The following is a 7,278-nucleotide window of genomic DNA, read 5'->3' as shown; positions in this document are numbered from 1 at the left end:
TTTTAGCTATGGTAAATAATGCTGCAATAAATATAGTAGTGCTAGTAGTTTTAGTATGGTCTTGTTTGTGATCATTTGGGTAAATGCCCAGAAGAAGTATTTGTTGGGTCATAGGGGAGCGCTATGTGGAATCTTTTGAGGAACCTTCATACTCCTTTCCGAAGTAGCTGAACAAGTTTACACTCCCACCCAAGAATGCAGTATGGTTCGAATGCAGTAGGGTTCCTTTCTGGCCACATCCACTCCATCGTCTGTTGTAAAAATATGGAACACTTCATGAATTTGCTTGTCATCTTTGCACAGGGGCCATGGTACTCTTCTCTGTATCATTTCAATTTTAGTGTATGTGCTGCCGAATTGAGCACAGAACATTTTTTATATATAAAGTGTAATTGATTTTCTTAAACTAAACAATTCAACAAAAAGTAAGTTCTAAAGAATTGTTGTGAAATTTTAAAACCATGTGTTTCTTATATAAGCACACATTTATGAATAAAGTCAAGATTGGCATGTCAAAAACAATATAATTCCAGATATTTGTTGTTCAAGAGATGTGTAAGAGGAGGAATTCAATTATTCTATACAAGGCACCTCTCATAATGAACATTGAAGCAAGTGTTAAGGTTTGTTAAAAGTTTTAATGTTTTAAATATTTTTAATTTTGGGAATTTGCTTATATATATGCCAAAATTAAGACTGTATGACAGGTCATAAAAATTTTCCATAAAGTATTTAAGATTTATTGTAGCAGCATATACTACTAAGTGTGTACATTTCAGAGTTTATAGAAATTTTACTAATGATAATTTGCAAATTCTTTGTGTAAAGAAGCAGAGTGAAGAGTTAAGACTTTGTTAATTCCACAGTTTCTGTTAAAACTTTAGGGCTTCCTTACATTATAGGTTAGCGAGGAACAAATGATGATATAAGCCATATACAGATGAGATGAGCCATAAATAATAATCTTAGTGGGAAACTTTAAAGACTACTCATAGCCTATAAAACTCTTATTGAACATCATAATCTTAGGCAGTTTTAAATGTACAGGATTATGAAAAAATAGTAAAACCTAATATGTAGTATACTTCAAATACTGGAAACACTGGTAATTGTTTCATTTTTCATTTTATTAATCATTAATATTTAATTATTGGTTTTGTTTATTGTAGCATTGTTTTCCTTGTTGTAATATAATACAACTTTTTGTAAGTCGTCATTAGGAGGTACTTTGAGAATGTTACTGGGATGGCCACACCATGTTTTATAGGTGCATATGAATTTACAAAGAGCAAAATTAAGAACAAAATACTCATTAAATTTTTTCTCAAGTAGAGTCTGAACCAGGAGTGTTAAGTGTCCACAGCTAAAATCTTAGCCCTAGGCTGAAGCAGCCGTCTTACAGAGTTGAGGACACAAAAGTTTTTGTTGGTCGTGGGGCTTGAAATCTTGGGCCTGGGTGCTTTCCCTTAGCTCTTTAGCTCAAGGCTAGTGCTACCACTTGAGCCACAGGACCACCTTTGTCTTTTTGTACTGATGTGGTACTGAGGAATCAAACCCAGGGCCTCATTCATTCTAGGCACGCACTCTACCACTGAAACCCCTTCGCAGTTCCTGAGAAAGTGTATTTTAAAAAGTCATCTAAACAACATTTGCTTTCTGCTTTGGCTTATATAATGATATACATGAATATCTTTTTATATTTTTGTGAATTGTCATACTTCTAAATTTATATTAATTTCAGCCACTTTATCCTTTTCAAAGTCATGAAATATCTCTAAGAATTTGTTTCTGTAAAGACTGTTTTTGCATTTATAATTTCTTCTGAGTCACTTTTATTTTTTTCAAAATCACTTTATATTTTATATTGACGGGTTTTCACACATCAAATGCCTTCAAATGTATATATGTATTAAGGTTTGTATCCTGTCAATAAATGTGTAGAACACAATTATACCACTGACAAAAGATGATTTGCACTTCATTTATGTGCTTTTGGACTTGGAGAGTGATTTTAGGTGTGTCAACACAAGTAGAATCAGCATGAAACAAGCCAGCATTTCTTCATTTAAGATATAAGGAAAGGATACAGGTTGATCCATTGTAACAATAGGATGTACAAGACACTCTATCAGAGGGGGATGGAGGGAGGAGTTGAGGTGGTGTAAAGGGAAGGGATGGTAGAGGAAAAACAGGAGGGGTTAACAATGCTCAATAAGAAATGTTCTCATTTCCTTACTTGTGTAACTGTAACCCCTCTGTACAGTATCTTTACAATAAAAGTATATATTAAAAAGATACAAGGAAAATTTCTGTACTTATGGGAAGTTATATTTGTCATTCAATATCAGCAAGGTATTGTTTTTAGGATGACAGGCATATTAAAATTTTGGATACTCAAATTCTCTACAAAAATAAATATATTATTTACATTAGAAACTGCCCACAATCTAGTGCAGTGTAATTGCTATGAGAAATTTTACCGCATTCTAGGTTTGTAATGGAAAGTAAATGTATATGCAATATCAACAGATATGAATTTTTTCAGATAATTTTTGTCTGCATTTTGTGGATGGAATTGGGAAAGCAATTTTAAAAAGCACAAATTTCATCACCAAGAGCTGTCAGCAAACTGTAACAAGTTTCTAATACATCAAAATTGAATGGTTTGGAACTCCAAGAAGTACTTGAATTGACACATTATCAGAAAGTGTAACCAGGCAAGCACTTTTGTTTTTAAATTTTTTGGGGGGGTCCGGTCGTGGGCCTGAACTTTGGGCCTGGGAGCTGTCCCTCAGCTCTTCAGCTCAAGGTTAGCACTCTACCACTTGAGCCACAGAGCCACTTCTGGTTTTTTTTCCTGCTTATGTGGTGTTGAGGCATCGAACCCAGGGCCTCATGCATGCAAGGCAATCGCTCTACCACTAAGCCACATTCCCAGCCCCTAGGCAAGCACTTTTAAGAAATGCAGCTACTAGATTTCTCATTGAGTGCTTTCATAACACTTTGTGAAATACAAGTCAGAACCTCATTGGAGACTAGACAGTTTTCCCTCACCTTTCTGTCAAGCTCAGTTATTATCAATCAACATATAGCTAATCTTGAATAATCCTCTAATAAGAAAATGTTGATGGAGTGTTTATATGCAGAAAAGCTCGGAACGCTAACTTTTTCCAATTGGCCTGAATGGTTGACCCCCACCCTATTATCCCAAGTCCATACGGACTCCAGGCATAATTCCAGGTATGTGTGAACTCCTTTGATGTGCAGGTAGGGCAATCCACCTAGGCCCAGTTGTAAACATCCCATCTCAGACCCAACTGAAAGTCCTCCATCTTTCTTGACCTAGGGGCTTTTCATTAAACTCTACCTCCTTGATCAGATCTCCTATAAAACACTGATCCTGTGCCAGCTACCTCACACAACCTCAATCCTGCTGGAAGGTCTGTGCCCCTGGCTGTTCCTCAATAAAGAGTCCTTTCTGTTGGTGATCACGTCAGGCCTATTCCTTTTCCATTCTCCTCCATTTTCCTAACATATGGTGCTGACACCCAGGAGATAAAAAGCACCAGGAGTAAGTAGGTGCCCTCTGCCAAGGGGCCACCCACCTACTTGCCACCTCTCATGGAGCCTTTCTGCTACCTTCCTCCTCCTTCCAAGGCTTTTCTTCATCAGAAGCACAGAGCCCTCTGAGCTTACTTTGGGCTAAACAGACACCTGAAAAACCTCCCAGCCTTTGCTTTTGTAAGCAGTGCAAGCAGTGGATGGCCACGCTGCTGTGGCTTGAGGTATTATTGCCCCCCTGCGTAAGCTCAGAAAAGGCCTTAACTCTCCCCCTATTCTCTATCCTTTACCCTGTCCCTGGATTCTGATCTCCAGGCAGGAGGCTCTTCACTGTTTGACTGACTTCACCCAATACCTAAAAGCGTTCAGGACAAGGTAACTAGCCCGGTCTGTGGTGTAGGCACCTGACATGGACCCCAGGAGGGCAGGACTCCCTCCCTTCTTTCTTGTCTGTGGGGTACAGAGACTCCAGAAGTCTCTTCTTTCCTTATACCTTGATACCCTTTAATTAGGACCTTTGGGGATGCCCTCTCTTAATTATTGGGATCCATCCGTCTGGCTTCCCAAAGCCCCAGCGGTGCCTGGAGCATCAGGACAGGCTCCATAGTCCTACCAAAATTTCCAAATTGTCTCCCAAAGACACCCCATTGGCATGCCTGCTGTCTAAACTTAAGACTTTGGGCTGACTGATTTACAGTCATAAAAAAACAAAACTGACTTGTTTTTATTCCAAAATCTGGTCTCATTACCATGGCACTGCTGACCTAAATTCAGAACCTTAGGTTTTACTCTTGCTGATTTAAACAATTCTCCAATGAAACTGGGAGGAGTCTGAGGTCCCCTAAAACTAAGCCCTCCTCAAGCTCTGCTCCAGAAAATCCTCACTTTGCTTGTTCTGTTCGTTCCACCAAGTCCTTCTCTGACCTCCACTCCAGAGGGCTCCCTCTCCACTCTCCTGCCTTGCTCACCAAGCCCTTCTCTGCCAGGAGCCACCCAACGTTTCCTCTAAAAAAGTAACTCCTTATCTTGTAGCAACTCAATCTGTCTCTCTCCCCCTCTCCATTTCCCTCTATCTCTCTTTTCTTTGATGACCTCCATCACAAAAGAACCTTTTCTCCTTCCTTGCTCTTCTAACTACACTCTTGGTATTTGCAGTTGGTCCATATTCTCTAGGCTAAAACTGTGTCTGTTTCAAGCAAACTCCTTTTGCTGACCCCAGTCGCTGTGCCTGCCTGTCTGCATGCTTGTGTAGCTGACACAAGGTGGGGGTGGGCATAGGCCTCCAAAGGTAAAATAACAAGCTATGAGTCCTGTTAAAAATCCTTCTAAACAAACCCCTCCATACTTATACATTTCTCAACCCTCTTCTATGGCTAATACACCTTCTTCCCTTCCAGACCATAATTAAATGGTCCTCTGGTCTGGACATTTCGTTAATCTGTTATTGACTGAGGCTGGCTGACAAACACACTGAGGACAGCCTCTGTCTTTTGCTGCTCTCTCCCTTTACCACCCTGAAATCCCTTAATAGAAACAAGCCAATCCTTCTTCTCGTAGGGACTTAGACAATAATACAGTCCTTTCCTCTTTCCTGAGTCCACTCACTTCAAAATCTAGATTCTTAATTTCTTCTCTAAGTGGCTACCGAAGAAAAATCCCTCCCTCTCACCTCTTCCAATAACTTTATCCAATTATTCAAACTACCTTTTCAGTAACTTCATTATGCCACATCCTCCCTTTAAATATCTGCAGGTTAAAAGTTCTATCTTTTCCCCTTACAAACCTGTTCAACCACCTCCTCCCCCAATTCTATCTACATGCCTTGGAAGCTGAACCTAGCAAGAGACAAAGACCACATGATGGGTTTTTCTTCAACCCCCACACTTCCACCAACCTATCTCCTCTCTACTCTTCACTGTTCTAATGGTTAAAATGTTCAATTTAAAATATTAAACCACCTCATCACCAAAATTGATTTAAAGGGTTCCTTCTCTTGTTGTCAATGTTTGTTTAAAGGTGGAAATTCTGTTTGTCAAAATTTGCCTTGCATTTTGTTTGGTATTGCCTTGAACACATGTTTTTTTATCATATTGGTCAAAACAATACTACTTTGCCATTGGAATTCCAAAAAATCTTATGGCCTATTTTCATTTTTTTTAAAACATACGTGCCTTAAAACGTTTGTTTAAGTGTGTGTGTGTGTGTGTGAGAGAGAGAGAGAGAGAGACAGAGACAGAGACAGAGACAGAGACAGAGACATACAGAGAGAGAGACAGAGCACGTTCAACATAATCTCATTATAATACATAAAAACTGTGTAAAAATTATCTTCTTGTAATTCTTGGTAGTGATATTTCTCAACAAATGTGCTGTTTGTTATAAGAAAACATCTTTTTCAAGGGTAGTAGTAAAAGTAGTGAGACCCAGTTCAGCTCCTAGCCAGCTGTGAGGATAAACACCGGTAAGGAGGTAAGAATTTTCTAAAAATGTTTGTTCCACATATTTGTTTCTGTCAGAAAATTTGAGTATGTGGAAGATGGTATGAATATTCCTTAAAAGACAGTTTATGAGTAAAAGTTTGTATGTAATTGTTGGCTGTGATTTACATTAAAACTATCATGTCATTCTCTATGTCCATCTAAAGTCAAGTGTCTTAACCAATCTTTGTATAAATTTGTAAGCAACAAACAGGAGATCTGACAATTCATCCGAGGGACAGATTCTGGCCAAGATCTTGCTTGGACTATCCTACCTCCACCATGGTAGATTGGACTTCTGACTGACTCCATCACACACAGCTGATTCTTGGTAAAAGACTGCTTTAGATTTACAAAAACTAAGACTCCTGGAAAACTCTCTGGAAACCTTTCCAAGCCTGACCTGAGAAAGCCAGCTGCATTGTTATGGTGTTAAAACATGTGTAGGCCAGGACAGCCTCTTGTAAAATTGGTTATCAGGTTTTCCAGGCATCCAAGCTGTGCTCAAACTCTCATCCCATCAATTGAGTTTTGTCATTGTAGAGTTCTGGCAAGTATTTGTTGATCAATTCTTGACAGGATGCATGTAAGCTCTACTTGTTCCTATTAATTTCTGGTTGCTTTAATTGGAAATAATAAAAGATTTTTGTGGCACATATTGCAGTTCAAAGCCAGCCTGGGCAGAAAAATCCCTCTGAGACTCTATAATCAGCAAAGAGCCAGGCTGGAAGCAGGCTCAAAAATTAACGATCCAAAGGCTAAAAGTGAGCTTGTGACTCAAAGTGCTAGCTTTGAGCTGAAGTGCTCAGGGAATTCCCTCAGGCCTTGAGTTCAAAGCCTATATCTAAGCCACAAGCACCTACACGTCCAGGACAAAGTGGAAAAGAATAAGAGGAGATGATGTCACATCAGCCACTTCGTGCCTACCTTTTCAAAATTAACCAGAGCCAAGCGGTCAATAGACACAAGTTGAGAAGCTTGTCCATCTACTGTCTGTATCTGTCTAACTTCTAACTGGACAGGAATTTACATTCTTGCCTTTGTTACCTGCTATTGATAGGAAATGATCAAGGTCTCACACCAGGCCCTTAACTTCTCCAATCCAGGCCTAACTTCTGACTGGTTATGGGCTCATGATACAAATGGAACATTTATGGCTTGTGCCCAGGGTTTGTTTTACTGTGTCACTCATATGAACTAGTCCTGCCACCTTGTCAGACTTTTCACTGATCTCATCATT

The 7,278-nt window shown here is 39.3% G+C and overlaps 1 non-coding gene across 1 annotated transcript; it reads right to left on the bottom strand.

Annotated features, from left to right (window-relative positions):
• Positions 1-258: 258 nt before the first annotated feature.
• Positions 259-365, bottom strand: LOC138838573 (U6 spliceosomal RNA). The gene has a single exon (XR_011375666.1). It is a non-coding gene; the product is annotated as a U6 spliceosomal RNA (small nuclear RNA).
• Between the last annotated feature and the right edge of the window lie 6,913 nt (positions 366-7,278).

The sequence above is a fragment of the Dipodomys merriami genome, unplaced genomic scaffold, assembly GCF_024711535.1.
Source record: "Dipodomys merriami isolate MVZ:Mamm:240054 unplaced genomic scaffold, mDipMer1.0.p SCAF_283, whole genome shotgun sequence".
Classification (NCBI taxonomy): Eukaryota; Metazoa; Chordata; class Mammalia; order Rodentia; family Heteromyidae; genus Dipodomys; species Dipodomys merriami.
The sequence above is the reverse complement of the archived record's forward strand: the minus strand, read 5'-3'. Positions and strand labels throughout refer to the sequence as shown.